The sequence below is a fragment of the Ursus americanus genome, chromosome 22 (assembly GCF_024610735.1).
Source record: "Ursus americanus isolate L20-20 chromosome 22, mUrsAme1.1.p, whole genome shotgun sequence".
Lineage (NCBI taxonomy): Eukaryota > Metazoa > Chordata > Mammalia > Carnivora > Ursidae > Ursus > Ursus americanus.
This window is the reverse complement of record NC_142148.1, coordinates 7,625,634-7,649,226: the sequence shown is the minus strand read 5'-3', so window position 1 is coordinate 7,649,226 and position 23,593 is coordinate 7,625,634.

Genomic DNA, 23,593 nt, shown 5'->3' with positions numbered 1-23,593 from the left:
TCATAGGACACCTTGAAAGAGTTCTGGTGTCGAATACAAGGCATTCAGTAAGACAAGTGAGACCACCCGGTCTGATTCACATTTTATTGTTTTATTTTCTCTGTAGCAGCTATCCTTACCTGATATGATCTTGCTCATTTATTTGCTAATTCAGTTGTCTGGCTCCTCCTATAGCAAGATGATTAAAGTTACCTTCATGCCTAGAACAAGGCTCATAATGGATGCTCAATTAATATATGTTGAAATAATGAATGAATGGCACAGATGAAATATACCTCCATATTCTGCCTCCCCTAACTTTCCACTAGCTTCCCTCTATCCCACCTAGATACCCAGTATTAATAGCATAGAGTGTAAACTTTCAAATATTTCTCTGTCTAATATAAACAAACAAGAATATTCACTTTTTTTAAACTATCGTATTATTAATGTTATTCCAAATCTTTTTTTTTTAAAGATTTTATTTATTTATTTGACAGAGATAGAGACAGCCAGCGAGAGAGGGAACACAAGCAGGGGGAGTGGGAGAGGAAGAAGCAGGCTCATAGCAGAGGAGCCTGATGTGGGGCTCGATCCCAGAATGCCGGGATCAAGCCCTGAGCCGAAGGCAGACGCTTAACCGCTGTGCTACCCAGGCGCCCCCCAAATCTCCTTTTAAGACTAACTCATCACAGACATTCCTCCAGGTCAATAGAAATTGGTAACCTATTGATTTTTAGTCTATGTAATAATCCATAATATGAATAAACCACAAGTTATTCAACCATTCCACTATTGATGTGGATTCAGATTATTTCCACTTTACCCATTATAAATGGGCATAATGCTGCCACGTATCCTCATGTGCTTCTGTCATTCCTATAGGTTAGAGTCCCCAGAGTGGGTTTGTACTAGTTTTCTATTGCCACATAACAAGTTACCACAAATGTAGCTACTTAAAGCAATATACATTTATTATCTCCCAGTTTCTGTGGGACAGGTATGGCTCAGGTGCATCCTTTGCTCAGGCTATCATAAGACTATAATGAAGGTATCTTCTGGGATGTGTTCTCATCTGGAGACTCGACTGAGGAAAGATCCACCTCCAAGCTCACTCAGGCTGTTGACAGAATTCATTTTCTCATAGCCATGGAAACGAGGTCCCATTTTCTTGTTGGCTATTGGTCTAGGGCCCAATAGCCCTAGGGTCTTAGCTCCTTGAGGTGCCCACAGCTCCTATCATGTGGCCCTGTCCACAGAGTTCACAACATGGCTGCTTGCTCCTTCAAGGTGAACAGGTAAATTTCTCTCCCTCTGGTCTGTTAGGATAACCTAATCATGGGTGCGATATCCCATTGCTTTTTCTAAATCTATTGATTAGAAGCATACCATAAGATCTGCCTGCACAAAAGAGGAGGAAATTATATAAGGGCATGACTCACTGGGGGTCACATAGGGTGCACCCGCCACAGGCTTGCTAGGTTAAATGATAAGTATGATTCAATATCATAAGATGTGGTGAAATTACACAGTACAAGGACTATAGATTTCCTCTTTCTACCAACAGTGTATGAGACTATCTGCTCTTCAATGCTCTTGGTTGCTATTTTTCTAATTTATCTATTTATCTTAAATATCTAGAGATATTTAGGAGTTTTAATTGTTGGATTTTACTTATTTTATATAGGATCATGTGTTTGCTTTGGAGCCCCACGTAAAGGATTATAGCACAGACTAGCACTTGACAGGTAAAGTGAGAGACTTGGTCTGATTGAATCGCTACAACTGATTAGCTCTGAGACCTTGGGGGAGCTTTTCAACCTCTCTAAACTTGTTTTTTCTCTATATAAGGAGATTAGTATAACACCTACCTTATTTAGTACTTGTGACTATTGAACGGGATAATAAACGTAAATTCCTTAACCTTGCACCTGATAAATGGCTCTGAATGTACTGAATGGGTATGAGATGGGCCCAGCATTACCACCAGCAGCATCATTATAAACATTAGGGAACACCTTCTTTTTTATTTTTTTTTAAAGATTTTATTTATTTATTCGACAGAGATAGAGACAGCCAGCAAGAGAGGGAACAGAAGCAGAGGGAGTGGGAGAGGAAGAAGCAGGCTCACAGCGGAGGAGCCTAACGTGGGGTCGAGCCCACAACTCTGGGATCACGCCCTGAGCCGAAGGCAGACGCCCAACCGCTGCGCCACCCAGGCGCCCTAGGGAACACCTTCTTGACCAACACTATGGGTCATCATTTTGTGGAACCCCCTTCCTTATTATAAATATCTGAAATAAATGCCCTAGATTGAATCTGAAGAGAAGCAAAACTAATATAGTTGGGGAAGTCAATATATATTTCTTTAAATATGGATCTATTTCTCCCTCTCTCTCTCTCTCCGAGAGATTAAGAAGACCATGAGTCAAATATAGAACTTGGATCTCTGGTGAAATCTCGCTTCTTGATTCTTTTCCAATCATATTCAGTAGAAAGTATATCTATGCAGAGCAGTGGCAGGCCATGTTTAAGGAGACAAGCCTGGTTTGTAATTTAAAACATTGGTTGAAGATTCAGATGAACTCTGATTGGAATCCTAGATCCATTTTAGCTGTATTACTTTTGGTACTATACATCCTTGAACAAAAGATCATAATTCTTTAGAAGACTTGACAACTACTCAGTGAATAAAATAAGTCCATGACTAAGGAACTTGGATATCACTGACAGAGAGAGACAATAAAGAAATAGCAAGTACTTGCGTGACATGGTACGAATTAGTAAGAAGTGGGGAAGGACAAGTAGAATAGAGGTATTTTAGAAATGATAGTTGGAGGAATCTCTTTTGAGGAGGTAAATAACAGAGGCAGAACCTGCTTTGTAAGGTTGTTATGAGGATTAACTGAGTACACCAAGTCTTGAGAATAGAACCTGACAGATATGCTTGCAATAATCTCTCCTAGTTTTTGTATCCTTTCATAATTAATGACACAAATCTGACCATATAGTCAATAAACACCCACATTTTGGAGCTGGAAGAAGCAAGCTTATGGACATTGAGATATGAATGTGTGAGCCAGAGTGCAGAAGTCAGGGATGGGAAGCTAGATTTCCATAACTGGGCAGTGTGATTCCAGGTGAATCACAGCATCTTCCCATCCTCACTGGACCGAAGGGAAAAGGTGTGTGTGTGTGTGTGTGTGTGTGTGTGTGTGTGTGTGTGTGTTTCCGTGTGTGTGCATGCATTGGCAGAGGGAACGTTATTATAGCCCTAAATCTCTACTTTTGAAATATTCTTTCCTTTACCATCAAGATTCTGTTAACAGGATCAACCACCTCAACCCTTCCCTGGCTGGGGGTGATTTCCTCTGTTATCCTCTATCCTTTATTTTTGCAACCATATGCAATGCGTATTTCACTTAGACCAGGTTTGGGGTGGACCAAGCCTGTTACTTCTTGCCATTTGCTTCTCAGAGGGATTATTTCATTTACTTGTTTACACAGTGAAGCAAAATCAATTCAAAGTCATCTTTTTTTCCCCAGGACACGTGACTGTCCGATCCCAGTGGAAGAGTGCTTAAATTGCATGATCCATTGCTTAAAAGGGGACAGAGCATTTAATTACAGTTTAATTATCTTTGTAGATGCGGAGTTCAGTGGGGATTGGGTTGGTTGGTGGGCAGCTGCAGCATCTGTTGCCTTTGCCGAGAGAGAACTTGTTTGTAACGCAATCAGATTCGCCGGTTAGAGCTTCCCAGGCCCTATCAACTGAGAATTTCATTGCTTTTAAATTGCAAGGCTTTTGTTATCACTACAACTGTGAACCAGACAGCCAAAATCAAAGCAAGAAGAAATGCTACCGGATGAGGAAGATTGAGTCACAGCTTCGGTCTAGCCCAAGTTACAGAGAATGCAACTTTCTGAAGATTATTTGCAACCTCAGTTCCTTATCCGTGATGGCATGGGCTGCTTTTTATTTGCAACTTCCCGATGATTATCCTCAACTGAAGTTTAATTGTGGCCTCTCTGCATTTTTGCCTCAGAGGTGTCTGAAACTGTTAATATAATCTTCCCCCACACACACACAAAGGAAGGGAGCAAAAACTGTTTTCATACAAAGACGATTCAAGAATATAAGCATTGTGTAGATGACTTCAGAATCTGTCTGCATCTGGCTAATAGGATAACAAAAACAGTTATCAGAGAGAAGAGCCAAAGAATACAATGTCATTTCACAGAACCTGGGCTACATTTCTATTTGTAATTTCAGCTGGGTGTGCATTAAAGCACAATGGAGCCATCAGGAGGGAATAAGCTTCGTGGTGAGAAAGTTTTGGCTCTTTGTTGTCAGCTGTCATCGGATGCGAAGGTGGGACAGCAAGAGCTGAGCTTGTCACTTAAGCTTCTGCTACGAGGGGACCATAAATTGGAGGCAGGGAAAAAAAGCGATAAAATCTCAATGAGTCTTCAGAATTTGGCAAAGCCTTTTCAGGACCAGAGGGTCTGGGAAGATGTTTCAACATAACCGCTGGCAAAATGTTTTCATTTTCTGGCTTCGGCTTCTGAACTTGGTGATTGTGTTCCCAGGTCAGCTGCCTGGTGTCCACCTGCCACGTTCTGTCGTGTACTTTGCAGATATTTAGTGCCCACGTGGCAGGTTTTATGTGGCATTAGTGTGCTCTTGCATGTACTAAAATGTTAATTTCCCACGATTTTATTTGCACAAACCTATCTTCACTTATCTATATTGATACCGATTTAGGGATGTCGAATAACAAAATAAAAGGATAGAAGCCATCAAAACAGTTTCAATAAATGAGACAAGATTCGGGAGTCTGTTGTTTCTCCTCTCGTTCCTTGTGTCTTCCCTAAAAATGCAGTTACAGAGAAAGAGAAATGTAGCCTGGAGAGGCAGGGGACCTCTTTTTGACCGAGGGCCATCTGTCAGGTAAGGGAATGGACTTTTATCTGATGTCTACCTTGAAATACTTCCTTGTCACCATTATCCTGAGAAGGAAGAAGATCTCCCCCACGTAACAGGAAAACATGGAGGGTGAGAGGCCAAGGAGCTTACATGGCTCAAACATATGGCCAGATGAATTAGTTTCCTATTACTGCGATAGTGAATTACCACCAATGAGGTGACTGAACACAGATTTATTATCCTAAGTTCGGGAAGTCAGAAGTTCGAAAATCAATGTGTCAGCAGGGTTGTGTTCCTTCTGGAGGTCTTAGGGGAGAAACTGTTTCCTTGCCTTTTGCAGTTTCTAGAGGCCACCTGCTTTCCTTGGCTCAAAGCCCACTTCCTCCGTCTTCAGAGCCAGCAGCCCAGAATCTTCAAATCTTTGTATCTCTGACCTCTGCTTCTGTTGCACATCACTGTCTCTGACCCTCCATTGGACCCGCCAGATAATCCAGGAGAGTCTCCCCACCTCAAGATCATTAACTTAATTACATCTGCAAAGTCCCTTTTGCCACATAAGGTAACATTCACAGGTTCTGTGGACTGGGACATGGACAACTGTAGGGGGCATTATGCAGCTTACCATAATACCAGACCTTATAGCAATTAGGGTTAGGAGAAGAAACCAACCCTATTCTTGAGGATACCTCTGGACAGAAGGGCCTGTGGTCCACAAACTTTATGGAAATTTCTAGAACTGTATATATACAAGATTCTCCTTGATTCAGGTGGATGATTCAGCCTCTACAGAACCCATCTACCTCCCTCTTGGAGTGAGTGATTACTGCACACATGTGCACTTAACCTTGCCCACCCTAACATGACCCCCTGCATTCCCTTCATACCAGGAATCAGATCCTGTATGCATTAAAAAAAAAAAATTCTAGAAGAGAGGTGATCCATTCCCCTCTAGTTTTATATGCATTTCAAAGTTTATCATCAATATCATGAGCTGGAAAATAGCACGACTGGTGAAGACTTACGCTCATGTATGTTTGTGTGTTGGGTGGGTATAGTAGGCGGAATTTTGGCCCTTGTGGTATCCCTAGTTTTGGACCTGGGAATGTTATGTTACCTGGTAAAAGGGACTTTGCTGATACAATTAGGTTTGCTAAAATAGGGAGCAACCTTAATAGGCTGACCTTAAAATAGGGAGGTTATCTTGGATTATCAGAGTGGGCCAAGTGTAATCACATGGGTCTTTAAAATAGAGCTCTCACCTGATTGAGAACAGAAACAATTCAGAGAGATTGGAAGCAAGAAGAGGGATGGGTATACTCTTGCTGACTTGGGAGATGGAAGAGGCTATGAGTCAGGGAATGTGGACAGAGCTTCTAGAAGCTGAAATATATTCCTGCCAACAGTCAGCAAGGAAACGGGGACTGAAGTCATACAAACACATGGGATTGAGTTCTGCCAGCAACCTGAATGAGTCTGGAGGTAGACTGTCCCCCCCAGAGCCTCCAGCTAAGATCCCCAGTTGGCTGAAGCTTGATTTCATCCTCATGGAACCCTGAGCAGAGAAGCCAGCAGAGGGCTGTCCAGACTTCTGACTTACAAAACCGTGGGATGAAAATATGAGTTGCTCTAGGCCCCCGAGTTTGTGGTCATGTGTGACAGTAGAAATCCCAAACTGATACGGGGTTACTGAGAGTGGATATATGAAATGAATATGCCATTAGTGATGCCCTGGATTCCACTTATGACTCCTGAGTACTATCCTATTTACACATTTTCCTTGTCTTTCCAATTGAATGTCTCATTCCCAGAACATATTGGTCACTTACATCTTTAGTGACGTCGATGGCGCATGAAAAGTGTAGTGCGGGAGGGACGGTGCCAGAATCCATCTTGGTTAGCCTGGGCTGCTAGTTTACTTAACCTGCTTCCCCTTTTAAAGAAAACTTAAAAGAAATCCATTTCCAAAAAGGAGCATGGACATGTTTATGCAGATTTCTGTAAACGAAGAAAGAGAAAACAGAAATGAGGGGAATGAAAAATACAAAGAGAACTGGTTGGACAGCCCCATGGAGAGGAAGGAGGACAGAATTTGGAACCCGACTGACCTAGTTTTCACCCCATTTCCCCCACTTGCTAGCAGTAGGACGTTAGGCAAACCACCTTGTTGTGCTTGTCTTTGTTCCTTTTTCTGTAAAATGTGTCATAAAATGTTTCCCATGCTGTTTTAAGCTGATCTGTGTAAAGTCCCTGTTATGGACTGAATTGTCTCCCTCCCCTGCCTCCCGCCCACCCACCCCAAATTCATAGGCTGAAGCCCTGAGCTCCAATATTAATGAGGTCAGAAGGCGGAGCCCTCATCCAATAGGGCAGGTGTCCTGATAGGAAGAAAAAGAGACACCAGGAATGCAGGTGCTCAGAGAAAAGACCACGTGAGTACATAGTATCTGCCAGCCAAGGAGAGAGGCCTCTTCGGAAACAGACCCTGTTGGCACCTTGACCTTGGACCTCCAGCTTCCCAAACTGCGAGAACATAGACTCCTGTTGTTTAAGTCACCAATTTGTGATATTTTGCTATGACAGCCCTAGCTGACGAATATTGTCCTTAATGAACACATTTTTATGTTTTAGCTCACTTACTCTTCCTAGCATCCTTGAAGGTATTTGTATTACTGCCACTTTAGGGACAGGTTGGCCAAGTCTAGGGGAAACAACACAGTGCAATGCAGGGTTGGGAAGCCAACGTGAGTGTCTATGAGCCCAGACACCCTGTGCTGAACTGTTGCATGTCCTCTATCCTGTAAGGAGGGGCTGTGGACTGAAACACCTACAGGACCAGGCGGGTAACTAAATGCATGGACTCAGCTGGTGGCCCATAGCCACATCTGAACAGGGGAAGCCACCACCAGGATCCAGGGGATTACTGCCTTTTGGGAATGTGGGAACCAGCTTGCCCTATCTTTCAATTTTTCAAGAGAAGCTGAAAATTTGGATTTTCATGTGGGATTTTCTAACATTCACAGTGACCTATTATAATTGATGTACGGTGTACATATAAACGTATCTATTACCTGTCATGGTGTGGTTCAAACCAATGTGCCTTCAAGATGGAAGGCCTGAAGGAAGCCAGTTTGCAACCTCTGGAACACTGTAGTTATTGTTCCAAGATCCAGAGTGTGTGGCCTGCATAGCAACTGAGTTCAAAACACACCCTGGTAACAGATTGAGTCCGTTCAGCCAACCCTGAGTCTGTGAAACTTCAGTCAACCTGTTTCTTTAAGGGATTACTTTGGCAGAGTCCTTTTCAAAGCCTGGATCATGGCAGACCTCCAATCAGTGAATGACAGAAATATTCATTGAAAAGGACCACAGGTAGAAAGGACAGAAGACACAGTGATGAAAACTTATACAGAGTTTAGTAGCTCCACTAGAAGTTATATTTTGAGTAAATCTCCAACCAAACCCATTTTGATTATTTTGTCTGTTGGCTTATTCTTCAAAAAAACTTTTTTAATGAGTTCATGAGAGTTTAGCCCATCATTAGCCCATTCTAGTGATGTGTGAGTACCGATACCAAACTAAGTACTGTCCAGGTGCTGGTGATAGGGGCATGACCAAGGAAATTCAATATCCACTCAGAGAGCTGATGGTCCAGCAAGCAAAGGAAACACAACTAGTTTCCCGATCACTGTGCTTCTAACACCTAGGTTCCATTTGTAGCATCCTGATTAATTGAGGTTTTATGGGGATGTGGAAAAGTTGCCATCTTCATCATAATTATCTTTTTGGATTTCCATGTATTTCAGACCAAGTGCCCTGAATTGAACAGAGGTAAGGTGCTTCTTGCGGCTGTACCTACAAGGGAGGGCCATTTTCTATGACTGAAGTACATAAGTTATATTTACTTTCCCATTATATCCTCCAAAACACGGTGTGATGGAGATTTGTACCCTCCACCTGCAGGAAAGTAATGAAATCTGAAGCTAACTATCTTGTTTGAAGTTACTCACCCAGCAATGGTTTTATTAATCAAGAAGCTTTAGAAGCAAATGGGGGGAAAAACCCTCTAGATTGCAAAAATAAAAGTGTATGTTACTTTGTGAACCTGAAATCTTAGGAATAGACCCATGGACCATGCTATCACATCTCTGTCTTTCTAGATTTCTTGGTTGTTATTGTTGTTGTTGTTTTGTTGTTGTTGGTTTTTGGATTAGCTTGATTCAGCATGCTCGTTTCATCCCTTCCAGCTTCTCTGCATATCTAGGATACAAGAAGGCATCTATTTTATAACAGACCCATGAAAAGTCTCAAGATTGAGTATGGTTAGAGTAGAATTCCTGAACCAAGGTCAGAGAAATTCAACATGCTGCTGTGGCAGATGGTATTTTCCTAAAATGGCCGCAACAGTAATCCATTCTGATAGGCTCTTGCAAGAACCTGGCCACTGCCCATTGAAAGGTTAGTCTATCCCTTTTCTAGAAACTGGGTGAGTTTTTGTGATTGCCTCAGTGAAGAAAATGGTGGAAGTGATGCTGCAGGATGTCCAAGGCTAGATCATAAAAAGTGAGCATGCTTTTACCTGAATCTTTGTCTCTTAAAGATATTCACCTTTGCAATACTGCTATGTTGCAAGGAAGCCCAAGCCACATGCAGGGGCTACATGCAGGAATTCTGGGCAACAAAGTTAAGGTGCCAGCTGACAGCAAGCATCACATACCAGTCTTACATAAGTAAGACTTCAGATAATTTCAGTCCCTGCCTTGCTGCTGACATTGAGTGGAGCAGAGATGATCTATCCTTGCTGATCCCTGCCCAAATTGCATACTTGTGGGTAAAAAGGGATGCTTTTGTTATCTTAATCCACTAAATTTTGAGGAGATTTGTTGTGCAACCATGGTAACAGGAACATTGATCATATCTGAGTTGCATGACCACAGATACGTGTAGAATAGAAGTTCTCTAACTTTGGCACTGAACCATCTGCAGGGACATAGAATAAAGGGAGGTGGTTCATAACATAAAAATTGGGGTAACATAGCCAGAAGAGGGATGATGAGGTAACAGACACAACAACAGATACCCTTTACAGATACATGTATAATTCTTCTTTGCATTCAGGGCATGCATTATAATAAATGATGAATGGATGGGTAGATGGCTCACTGACCAAGTGAATCATAATCAAGTATGACAATATGGTGCTGTCTTGGGTCCTTCAGCTTTATAGTAAGCTTTGAAATCAAGTAACAGAAGTTCTCTAAAGGAAATGTCTCAATATTGTCTTCAAAATTCATTCTCTTACTTCATGAGGATGTTCTTCCCATACCATGAGCTCCCCACAGTCTAGCTGGGATGGAAGGTAAAAATATAAATGATAATATAACACGAAAGGTGATTATCCTTTCCACTAGAGCAGATAATTGAAGACTGGCTGCATTAGATAGCATACATTCTGTTTCCATATCACAGCCTGTGAAGGTATAGTCCAGCAGGACTGAGGTGGCTCCTGAGACATAATTCCTTGCCCTACTGTCTACAGGGGCAGTGATAGAGCCAAGTCACAGTTGATGTTTTCATCGCTTATTTATGTAAGCTTTCATATCGCAAAAAAGGAATCTGGGTCCAGAAGGCAAATGAAAAATGTTAATTGAATTAACTTGAAATTACATGCATATTGTATTTCTTCCCTGGTATTGGTCTCTAAGCATCAATGGTAGAGTAAGCACATGTTGATCACATGGATTTCGCTGGAGCTTGAGGAAAGAAGTGGCTACCACAGCATGCTGCCACACTACTAATTTGTTATGAGCCCCCAAATGGGAATATGCTTCAGAAATGCCTTCCGATGGCTGCACAATGATGGAATAATTTATAATCAATCATTCAATATTCTACTTACTGATGTCAATGTACATTAATCCATTTTAGGGAAATAAAATTCTTCCCAAGTTCTAAGTGGTTATCAGTTGTCTTGCCAGTGTTCCAGTGAGAAAATATATCTGGGGGATATTTCTACATATTAAACGGAGTAACTGGTTTCCTGCTTCTAACCATTCCATGCAAATTTGCTGCTTCATCTTATCAAGTTATCTCTGTACAAAACCAACTGCATTATGTCGTCTGCTTCTAAAACAAAAACAAGCAAACAAAAAAACTAAACGCTGGTTCTCTGTTGCATCAAGTTTCTTTGAGGACCTATACAACTTTGTGTGTCTTGGCCCCAGCCTACTACTAGCCTTGTCTCGTTTGTGTCTACGGAATCGTTCTTCAAACTCCTCATTGCTCCATCAACACAGGCCATCTCAAGCGTCTGTCATTTTGTCCATGCTAATTCCTCTTCCAGAAGTACCTTCTCTCCATTATCCACATTTTACACGCCTTGTCAGTTTCCTAGACACAATTTAAGGCATTTCTACTATTTCCTCTACATTCCAACAATACTATGTACTTAAATTTACTTATATATGTTTATATATTTGTATTTTAATTATGTTGTCCATATTTAAAGCATCAACTAAACTGAGAACTCTTTGACAATTAGAACATGATATAATTCTTCTTTGCTTTGCATTATAATAAATGATGAATGGATGGGTAGATGGCTCACTGACCAAGTGAATCATAATCAAGTTTGACAGTATGGTGCTGTCTTGGGTCCTTCAGCTTTGTAGTAAGCTTTGAAATCAAGTAACAGAAGTTCTCTAACTTTGTTAATTTTCAAGACTTCTTTGGATATTCTAAGTTTTTTGAATTTCCATATAAATTTTAGACTCAGCTCAATTTAAAAAAACCTCACAAAACCAAAAACCAATAGAATTTAATTGGGGTTGTTGTAATACTATTGAGTGATTCAACCCATAATAGTAGTATATATACCCATTTATCTAGTTGTTCTTTGATTTCTCTCAGTAATCTTTTGTAGTGTTTAATGTGGCCATCTTACATTATTTTACTTCTTGATTTCAGTTCCTTCTGATGTTATAATTCATCTAACCCTTGACTTCTTTCCTTCCCGTTCTCTCTTCTTACCTTACTCTCTTTCTCCCTCTCCCACTCTCTCCTCTCATCTTCCATCCAGCACATATATTTAAGTCGTGAAGTTCAGCGTGCACATCCTGTGAATTCATGTTAGTAGGGTTTTTCCAGGATCACCTCCTAGTGTATCCCAGGCAATATACCCTTTTACAGAAGGAGAATGGTTTTCGGAGGCTTCTGTAAAACTACAGAAACTCCATGTACTCTCTTACAGTAATTTCTGGAGATCCTGGGTATTTGGATGACAAATCTTCATTTCCAATTCTGAAGCTGCCTTTCGTTTCATGGGCTATTTCTGTGGAGATGTTGGTGGACGATTGGTGCTCGTCATTAGAATACATCTTTACCTGAAGTCCTGTTATCTCTTTTTTTAGGATATGTTTCAAAAAACCTAAACAGGCACTTCCAAATAAACTTAAATCTTTCTAATTTTTAAAAACTATTAAATGGAATAACTGAACGGATAGGGGTCTGTTTAATACCAATAAATAAAGAAACTGATAGCAAGCAGAGCTTCTAAAGTTATCCTTGGGTAAAAAAATCTATATATGTTGTCATCAGGATTTTTCACTTCAAGCTCCCTTCATAATGATTTTAGGTTTGATTGTATATATTGGATCATTCTCATATTTGGATCATTCTAAAACATTAAGTTTAAGCATGAAATTACAGTTTGTCAAAGATCAGTAATTGGATATGTTCAACTAATAGATGAGATTTTCGTTCTGTATACCTGTTAGTGAATGTATCGCACATCTACTTATAATAGATAAATTTTTAAAATAGCAAAAGGAAGCTTTATCGTTCATTTTTCCCCCCAGAATATTGTACAAGACAGATTACACATCCCTCAGATGGTCAGCTAAGTGACTCTTTTTCTCAGGGATAACTTGTGAATCTGGATCAGTTTCTCATCAAATGCTGTCTTTCTTCTTCACCAGAAAAAAAAATATGTATGCAATCTGGAAGAAGTCTCTTATCAGAATGCATTTTCTCATGTTCTTACACTGAGAGATAAAGATTATATTCCTAACAAATACATCTTGGTTTTTAAAATTTCTACTTTAGCAAATCCTGAGCAGGCATTTTCCTTGTATTTTTTTTTTTTTAATATCTTGAGGATATAGAACTTTAGTGAACCAGACATGTAATTCAAAAACTTTGCAACTTTCAATAAATACTATCAGTCCCTTCACAGAAGGAAAGGACTAAATTCTAGTTTTGAATGAGGGATTTCTGCTTTTCAGACTGTGAGATTAACTCAGGGCTTCCAGAAACTGACTGGTCTCTTAATCTCCTACTCAATCAGAGGTCTAAGACCACATTGGGGCTGGGGGCTAAGTGAATAGCACGTTCAACTTTTAGCAATGTCTGGGATGTATGAAGAATTACAGAGTGGAGGGCTGGTGTCACATAAGTTCAATCCCCATACTTGCCTGTACAAAATCAGATTTAAAAAGAGTAGAAATCAGAAAATCACTCAAAAAGATATTCTAAAACATACTGTTACTAAAAGAAGATAACCAGTTATTTAGAGTTAATATGTGATTATCTGGTCATATGGGAAAGAAAGATCTGGAGAAACCAACGTGTGTGGGCAGGTCGATTTCTGAAGTGTTCAGGAACATAAGCAGAGGGGGGATGTAGTCACAGATCTATGGGAAGAGGTTGAGGAAGACTAAAGGTTGTGATGCATTAAACCTTGTGGAAATATTATCTAAAGGGGAAAATGCTTCATAGTGATGTGTCAGGCACGAAGACAAATTGGAATTGGCACATCTGCTTGGGGCTTAGTGGGAAGTGAAATGATGGCACAGCCATTCATTCATTTTGTCTCCATCTTCTTTACCAAGAAATCTGACTTTCGATCTAAAAGTGTCAAGCAAGCATCATTAAGGGGAGGATTAAAGACATATTCCAACATTAAAATAAGTCAGGGGTTGGCAAAGTTTTTCTGGAAAGGCCTAGAATCTTTAAATAGTTTTAGCTTTGGGAGCCTTGTCTCTGGCAACTACTTAACTCTGTTGTCACAGTACAAAGGCTGCTTATATGCTATATAAACAAGTGTGTCTGTGTTCTAGTAGAACTTAATTTAGGGAAACTGAACTTTGAATTTCATGTAATTTTCACATGTCATGCAATGTCATTCTACTCTTAATTTTTTCAACGTTTTAGAAATATTTTGTAAAAAATATTTAGTTGTTGAGCACTATAAAAATGTGTTGGGGGACGCCTGGGTGGCTCAGTTGGTTAAACGTCTGTCTTCAGCTCAGGTCATGATCCCAGGGTCCTGGGATTGAGTCTTGTGTCGGGCTCCTTGCTCAGTAGGAAGCCTGCTACTCCCTCTGCTCCTCCCCCTGCTTTTGCTTTCGCTCTCTCTCTCTGACAAATAAATAAATAAAAAATCTTAAAAAAATAAAAATATGTGTTGGGCCAGAGTTGGACTGTGAGCCATAATTTCCTGACCCCCAAAGAAGAGATCACTTAGTCACTTTCAATGTGAGATGACATTCTCTACTATTAATTAAGTTGGAGAACAAGCTTGGACATGTGGCTAAGGAATCACTCTGCCATCCATCCATAACAGATGGTATTGGCTGAGTGAAGGATCAAATTTGGAGACAGACATATAGTAATTTTCTAAAAGGTGGTAAATTGTCACTTCTGGGAACCATACACCAGAATGTTTGAGATCAATCACTGGAAAATATTGGAATGCATTATTAAACAAGCAGGCACACTAAGAATTGATTACTCCCTAGTGTGAGTTAACAAAAATAAATGTCAAACTTAAAAAAATGGTAAATCAAATTATTAAAAGAGATGAGTGGCATAGACAGAAAATATATTGAGATGCAGGAAATATTTGGCAAAATTTTTTTAACATATACTACTGCACAGAAGGAAGAAATCAGCTAAATAACAGCACAATTACATGGGATGTGATAATCTTAACAATGGCCAATGTGTATTAATTGATGAGTCCACATTGGGTTGATGGCATGAGAGAACTTCTAGACTCTTATGATACTACATGCTGAATTAGATGCTTAAATGCCAGATCAGCATTCCAAATTGCCTTTTTACCTGAGTGTCATCTTGAATTCTAAAGCCATGCTTCTCAAATTTTTAAATGACCTAAGTTTAGCAAGGGCTTTCAATGGAATCACATTGAAAAATACCTCAGATTATAAAATGATAGATCCAACCCAAATGACAACATGGAACAGGCATAAAAGGGAAAGGTCAATTAGGTTAAAAAAACCCCTTTACTAACATGTATAGATGGCCACGTTCTTAGCACAACTGCCTTTGTTGTCTCTTTGTATGTGTGTGTGTTAGTTTTTGAAAAATGTTGAGGAGGTTTTGGTTAATCACAAACTCACAATTAGCCAACAGGTTGACATTTCTGCCTGAAGATGTGTGGTATGTCTCCTTTTCTCTTTCTAGTTCCTTGTACTATAATTTAGGAAACCACAAAGTAAAGGAAGAATTGAGTTGATTTGTAGTTTGGGAATTTTTCTCATCAAGATGATAACTTGGAAATGCTCTTGGTAGCCATTTTGTCTAGTGAGGTCATGTTTTGGACGGCTTGGCTGGGTTAAATTTTCATAACTTGGTTGCTCATAATGGGCCACCTGCGGTCGTAAGTGTTGCGCTGATTACATTTTTGATCCAACTCTATATTAAATGTGCCAGACCATCAATGTAACTTGACAACAAATGCTATACTGATGATGGTAAGAATATCACGAAGTTCAGGATCTTGAGAGAGTTTCTAGGAATTCACTTTGAAGTGTTATGCAAACTATTTAACATTTCTAAAGATAAGGGCTTCAGTTTCTTTAACTCTAACAGAAGTACCTGCATAATTGGGGATGAGGTGGAGATGTCACTTCTCTATATTCATGACTATATATATATATATATATATATATATATATATATATATATATATATATAGTCTCTGTCCCCAGTTCCCTGACACAGGTTCCTAAAATCCTTATCATCTGAGTGATAGAGGTGCTAGGAGCTTCTTTTGTTTCATTATTTGGTCTTTGACCAGGGTTTCTGAGACAGAGCTCCTAAAACTCTTGTGATCTCCTGGGTGACAGGAGTGTCTTTTGTTTTAATTAGGTGACTTCTGGATAGTTTCAGGATGGAGCTGTTCATCAAAAAGAACAAGCATGATTAAAAGCTTGGAACTTTCAGGGGCACCTGGGTGGCTCAGTCATTAAGCGCCTGCCTTCATCTCAGGGCATCATCCCAGAGTCCTGGGATCAAGCACCACATCGGGCTCCCTGCTCTGCTGGGAGCCTGCTTCTTCCTCTCCCACTCCCTCTACTTGTGTTCCCTCTCTCGCTGGCTGTCTCTCTGTCAAATAAATAAATAAAATCTTTAAAAAAAAGAGAGAGAGAAGCTTGGAACTTTCAGCCTCTCTCCCCCTCCATCCTCCAGAGAGGGACGAGGGGCTAGAGACTGAGATAATAATCAATCATGCCTCCATGAAAATCGCTGAAATGTAGAGTTTAGAGAGTTTCCAGGTCGGCGAACATATCCATGTGCTGGGAAGGTGATGCACCCCAACTCCACAGGGGCAGAAGCTGTCGAGCTGGGCACCCTTCTGGACCTCGCCCTATATACCTCTTTGTCTATTCATCTGTAGTCTTCAGGATTTCTTGTGTTATATAATAGCTGGTAAATATAGTCTACCATTATGGTAACCTGAGGAGGGGATCCTGGGAACTTCCAATTTATAGCTAGTTTGTCAGAAGTATGGGAGGCTCCAACTTGTGATTAACATCTGAAATAGAGGCAATCTTTTGCCATTACGTCCTTAAATTGTGAGATCTGATGCTAACTCCAGGTAGATAATGTTGGAATTGAATTGAACTGTAGAACATCCAGCTGGTGTTAAAAAATTGGTCAGTGTGAGAAAAACCCACACATTTGTTGTCAGAAGTGGTGAGAATAAAGGAAAGCCTGCTGATTTCCCATTTAGCCTCCGAGTCCCTCTTAACACAGATAGTGACTTGGAATTAGATTTGACATAGAAATTGAAGAATATCTGTCATGCCCAGGTGAGATGATTTGTACAGTTCCTTCCCACGTGAGTCTGTAGATGATTTCCCAAATTTGGGGTTTGATTCTATTCTCATAGCTCTTTTGTTTTTTGAAGTCTGTCCACATGTCCCTCTTTTATCCAATATTATACAGTAAATCCTTATAGTTTTTCAACATTTTAATATTATTATTTTTAAAAGATGCCTCTAGACTTGGTAGGTTAAACTTTGGGAGTTTTGCAAAATAGTCCCTCTGAATCTTATCTTGTAACAGCCATTCTAAAATCTAAAGGTGGATATCTAGAAAGTTATAATCAATGCTATATGAAAATCTATAATGCAGAATTGCTCCTCCCAAAAGATGTTAAGGTCAATCAATAGATCTAGGGGATGAGGGTAATTCTGTTATCTTAGAATGACAAATTGGAACATTAAATTCCCACTCTAAATTCAAACTAACTTTCTGTCCAATATCCCATACCTCTGTGATTCAATATGGCAGTCATTCATTAATTTCAACTCAGTAGAAGATGGGTCTCTAATCTGGAAGCATGCCAAACAATGCTTAATAAAGCAAACTGACAATGCTGCCATTTTCCATCCATATCTTTTTTTCAGTACTTCTGTTCTCCACATACTTCCTTTTCATTTTGTTCTTTTATGTTTCTTTTCTTTCTCTCCCCACTCTTTTTGTGTTCCCTTCACTTCGCGTTCACCTAAGCCACTCTGTGGCGTATATCATTGTGGTGCACTCATGGAATTAAAGACATATGTTGTGGCTGTCTGCCCAGATGCGTGCAGATGTCTGTGTGTATAATATATGAGAAACATTTAGCAATAGTTTGAAATTCTACAGTAGCTTTGAGTTTTGGTTCTTGGTCCTATTGCAAAGAGTGCTTCCCTCCTCCATATATTGGGCTACTGGAGGACCTCCTTTTCTCCCTGGCAACACACTAGTGGTGTAGGGTGCATACTTTGTCTCCATGTGTGCCTACAAAATTGTGCTGGAGGGAAGGCCAATGTCATTCTTAATTTTAATGTTTAAAGCTTTCCCAAAGCAAATGCCATTAACATCATTTGCAGATAATGAAACCAATGCTCTGGGTTCACAGAGGTGACTGCATGAAGTGGAGAGATGGGGTAATCATACACATAGTCTGGTTGGGGGGAAATATCACAAGTGCATCCCCACCCTTAAAGAAAATGATTTGTTCAGCTGGGGTGTCTATGTGAATCAAGTCACTCTGGATGCTCTAATCCATCCACTTCACCCTGTGTGGATTCTAATACTTCCCTGCTTCCTCCCTGGATATCTTCTTCTTCTTCCTCAAAATTCAGTCAGGTTTTGATTTGGGGCAATAAACTGTATCACACACAAGTCTCCCTCCGCCAATCAGACTCTCCATATATTATATGTACTGACTATTTGGAATTTCTTCCTTGGGAAGAAGTTATTCATTGGAAGAAGTCTGTGTGATGCTGAAAATCATCTTTTACAATTTAGGCACGCAGTAGAAAGATTTACAATGTATTTTCTTTTTGACTCCTTCCAGCTGCCTGGAGCAACCATTTATCTTCTGCTTCCTTTAATAGGATCTGACTTGTGACATCATGCTCTGAAAGGCTGTAGTTTAATGGGTGTGTTTTCTCTCTCCCACACATATATTATGCAGAGACTTTAGGATTTCATTTTTTATTTTATTTTATTTTATTTTTTAAGTCTGTAGAGGCCAACTGCTTTGGGGTATCCTTCTCCTAGAGACTGGCAATGCCAAGGTAGCATTCTGGCTGGATTGAAGTGCATCATAAATGAACATCCTCCCATGATGTACTCTCAGGGCTTGGCTTATACAAGAATGGCTTGTCTTGCCAGCTGAGTGCAACATGGAGTTGCTAACAATGACATTAATCTTCATTAAGTTTCCAAAGCAACAGGCTAGATATGTGTGCACAATATTGCATATTCATTTGTAAGGCAGGTACCCTTGATTCTGAAATTGCTGGAAGGGTAGCTTCAATCTGTTTGAAGCCTTTTGCCCAAAATGTTGACCTTGGATGAGAGCATAACATGATGCTATGCTTTGTAGAGAACTGTAGCTTATTATAAACACTCAAGGGAGAATCATGGAATCATTGACCATTTGTGGCGGGGAGGGTGGGCAAAAATCGTCCTCAGAATGTCTCAATATCATGAGACATGGATGTGTTCAAGTCTGGTAAGTGAGATGCTTACTACTTACTAGAAAGATGGGGATTTTGATCTGGCATGACTTCAAAGAACTCAGGGTGATTTTTCAATGAACTTTAGCAGCATCTCTACTGCCTAAACTTCTTCTATGACATGAAAATGTCATACATTTTTTCCTCTTATTTCTAAGAAAGGGAATGCCAGTGCAACCACTCAAAGTTTAACATCTCCATAACGTAAGGTAACCTATTAGATTGGTTAGGACTTTTTCAGTTCCAAGAGAAAAAGAAAAAACAAAAAAAAAACCCAACTCATATTCACTTTAGAAAACAAAGCTGAAAAGTTGAGGGTCATGTTGCTTCTAGGCATTTGGCCGGATTCAGGATTCACATGATGTCAGTAGCACTTTCTCTTGATCTCTCATTGCTTCATTGAGTAGGACTGAAATTATGGTCAATGTCCATATGGTGTACCATGCCCCCCCCCACCCCATTCCAGGCTCTCCCTCAGTGAAGGCAAGTTGGCTGCTATGCAACTTCATAGATTAAAGTCTACCCAGAAACAGCAAGCCCCCACTCATTCCTACAGAATTCCCGAAACCCACTCTGATTGGATTCATGCCTGAACCCATTACTGTGGCCTGGAGAACATGGTGTACTGAAGCTAGTGTTGGACCTCTCCTCAATCCAGGTAGGCCCAGAGGAGAGAAAGTGGATTCCAAATGAGAATCCATTCTTTTGCTGAAGAACGGGAGGCCAATGACACATGTGTGGTGTTGATATTGTACCTACCCATTATGGGCTGAATTGTGTCTCTCTCTTGCACTCGCAAATTCAGATGTTATAGCCCTAACTTCCAGCACATCAGAATGTGACTGTATTTGAAACAGGGACTAAGTTTAAAGTAGATCATTAGGTGGGTCGTAATCCAATCTGACTGGTACCCTTATTTTAAGAGGAGGAGATTTGGACACACAAGGAGAGAAATAAATAAGCAAGTGGTTAAGCCACTGCTATTTTGGGTGTTTTCTTTCAGGAATTTAATACCTTACACAGTGCAGCAATCATCACCTCTTTAAGCGTCTTGACTTCCATTAGATTTTGTCATCCTCTTCAGTTTCCCTCTGAAGGATATTATGAGCTTGAATTCTTCAAGGCCTATTGAATGAACACAGAGGAGGGCTGCATCTCAAAGTCAAAACAAATGGTTGAAAGCCAGTTTTTGCAATTTTTCTTATTCGCTTTCTGTTCACTTGAACTTAGATCATGCAAATGTACACGGACTGCAATCTTTAGGTGAGAATTTGAAAGCTGGACACCATAATCAGATTTCTCTGTTCCTTATATCTTCGATTCTGTGAAGGACCATTTCTGTTGTAGTGCTTGTTGTATTATCAGCAGTATGAAGGGAATTTTTTTAGCTGACACAATAAAAAATACACCATTTAAAAAATAATGCATAGTGTTTTCAATACTTCTTTCGAGACACATAAAAATACCCTATTTCAATTATTTTAGCAGCTCTTTTAGCTGCTGAATACTTGCTTCCAGGAGTTGTCTAATCCCCCCCCCCCACTCTTAGAAATTTGTCTGGTATGTGAAATTCATTCCTAGTGTATGTGAACATTGCTATTGTGTTAGTAAGTGTAGGATATCATTATAGCACGTGTCAGTCACAAGAAAAAAATTAACTTCAAGACTCTCTATATGTGTACGTGAGCTTAATAAATTCTAGACAACAGATGTAGCTGACAGTCTCTCCTTCTGCCACTCTCCCCAGTTCAATAAAGAAGTACAGATGGTTATGTTCACTCTGGTCTCTTGAATCTTGGCGTGAAGGCACTGACTTTGTTGATCTTTCTCTGGAAACTTCGTTTGACCCAAAGGACCATGGCAAGTTAAGTACTGCATGAGACTGCCTTGCACTGATCTGGCCATTTGGAATCCTGAAGCCTTTAACAGTTGAAGAGCAGCTCCGAGTACCTCTCGACATTCTGCATGGAGAGACTGTCGAGTTACATTTTCTCCTCTGCTTTTGATTTCTTACATGTATGGTCTGTAGAAGCCCAGGGCTAGGAGAAAGGTCATCTGGATCTTAGCTGTGCCTTAGGAAGAGCCAGAACTAATCTATCAGAAAAGCAAGAGAATCCAGGCATGGCTTATAATTTTTCAGATCAACCAAGAGAAACAGAGGTCATCTATTTTTTGGTGTTAACAAAAAAAAGTTTAAGGGTGTTAAAAAAAAAAAGGTCCTAACGTATATATTCTATGAGATAAATGCAGTTTGGGTTCTTCTCTATAGAAAATGCTTGTTCTTTGAGGACTGGTATCAGTGGTTTGTGCTACTCATGGGTGTCACAGAGAGAAGTCTGTGACATGTTGAGAATCTGTTATACTTACATGGTCCTTATGCACAAAATACCTGGCAGGGTTCCCAGATCATAGCCAAATCTGCTATTTTGGGTGTTTTCTTTCAGGAATGTGAACTTCCCAGCCCTCTCAACATGAATCAGAGGTTGATGTCTGATCCAAAAGTAAATATAACACTGGCATAGGTAAGATGCCCAAATAACACATGGTCAAAATTGCGCCAGTATTGAGAGCGAAAGAGGCTTCACTAATACTGTGCCGGGGCCATAGTACGACCTGGGACAAGCCTGGACAACCTGGTTTAGGCATAGGACACAGCCTACACCACCTGAACAACCCCCCATGTATTATGTCATTGAAAAAATATGCTGTGATAACGCTTTTACACACACGGAAACTGAGGCACAGGGAGGTTACGGAAGCTCCTAAGACGACATAAACCCAGAAGTGACCAAGTCAGAAGAGAGGCCAGGAGCCTCAGGGACCACCTGGCTGGAAGAGTCCTGCTCAGAAGGATGCTCTGCGTCGGGGAGGTGGCGACTGGTGCCATCAGATTCTTTCCCTCGGGAGGTTTGTCACGGCACAGAGGGACAGAGAATACGGGGGGGGGGGGGGCGGGGGTAGAATCAAAGTTGAGGCACGCGGCAAGAAGGCCAACGATCCAGCTTGGTTAAAGAGGAGACAGCGTCGTGATGAACAGTCATTGGAAGGTGAGCCTCCGAAGCCTCTTAGGGAGTGGGGGTCCCAGCGGTCCTGGTGTACAGGAGCTCTGCTTACCTGCTAAGAGAGTACCTGCCGTCCTTCCTCCCTCGGGCCATCTGCTCCACCTGGTGTAACCTGATGTGGGTTCCCACAGCGGGCGTGGGGTGAAGTCGGAAGCCAGCCGCGCACCCCGTCTTGTCAAGGCGAGGCAGAAGACAGGGCCAGCCACTCCAGGATCGCTGCCAGGGAACGTGCAGAAGAGGCTTGTGTCGGGCGGGAGAGCAGATCTCAGCGGCCCCCCCCGCCCTCCAGCATCTGAAAGTTCATAGAGGCCTCCACCGGTTCCTGCCACGCCCACTGTCCAGAGGGTCTCCACACCGCGGTGCTCACTCATTTGCACCTTGAAAATGGCTGGAAAGGCGGGAACCTGCAGGCGCACGCTCCACGGACAGGGCGGGGCCAGGAGCCTCCAATGCCCGGCGCTGGCGGGTCAGCGGCGGTCACCGCCCCTGCGTGACCTCCCAGACCCCTCCGCACACCGCTTTCCAGACACGTGAACAGGCCTGGGAGGCGCTGCGAGCCACTGCGCGGGACTGGGGTGCGGCCCGGGCTCCTTTGGGGAGGCTGGAATTGAACTTGGAGGACCAAGGCCTGCAGTTCAGAAGGAGCGAGCCCAATATCCGGTGAGCACCTGCGAGTTAGCGGGTCATCCCCTTAAAGCTGCCCAGGGCACCACAGCTTTGCCTTTCTGGAACGTGGCCAGGCCAGGTTCAAGCCAAGGCACACTCTTATGCTCTGCATGTCTTTGCCGGAGGGTTGGGGGGAGGGGTGTGCTCTGTGCAAATTGCTGTGCTTGGAAACGAGATTCAAGAAGGTCTCAAGGTTTACGCCTCCCCGATATCAAAGATTCCTGCTGTGAGTTGTAATATTTTTCCGTTCTTCAGTGTTGCTTAAGGGGTACTGTGAAAACTTGCTGTATTTTATTTTTTGTTTTAAGATTTTATTTTTGAGCCATCTTACACCCATCATGGGGCTGGAACTTACCAACTTGAAGTAAGAGTGTTTGCTCTACCGACTGAGCTAGCTGGGCACCCTCTATATTTTATTTTTAAAACTTGCATAAGATAGTCTGAAAACACCGGTGAAAGTGGGTGAAGCTGCCATTTAGTTAGGAATCCAAACTTTAGAGCCAGAGGACCTGGTTCTGATGCTGCTTTGGTGCTTTATAGCTGTGTGATACGGAGAATTGCATGCGTTCTTTGTTAAACACTTCCTCGTGTGGGAAATGGGCGCCGTAATAATACCCCACTCATGTAGCTCTGTAAGAAGTGAA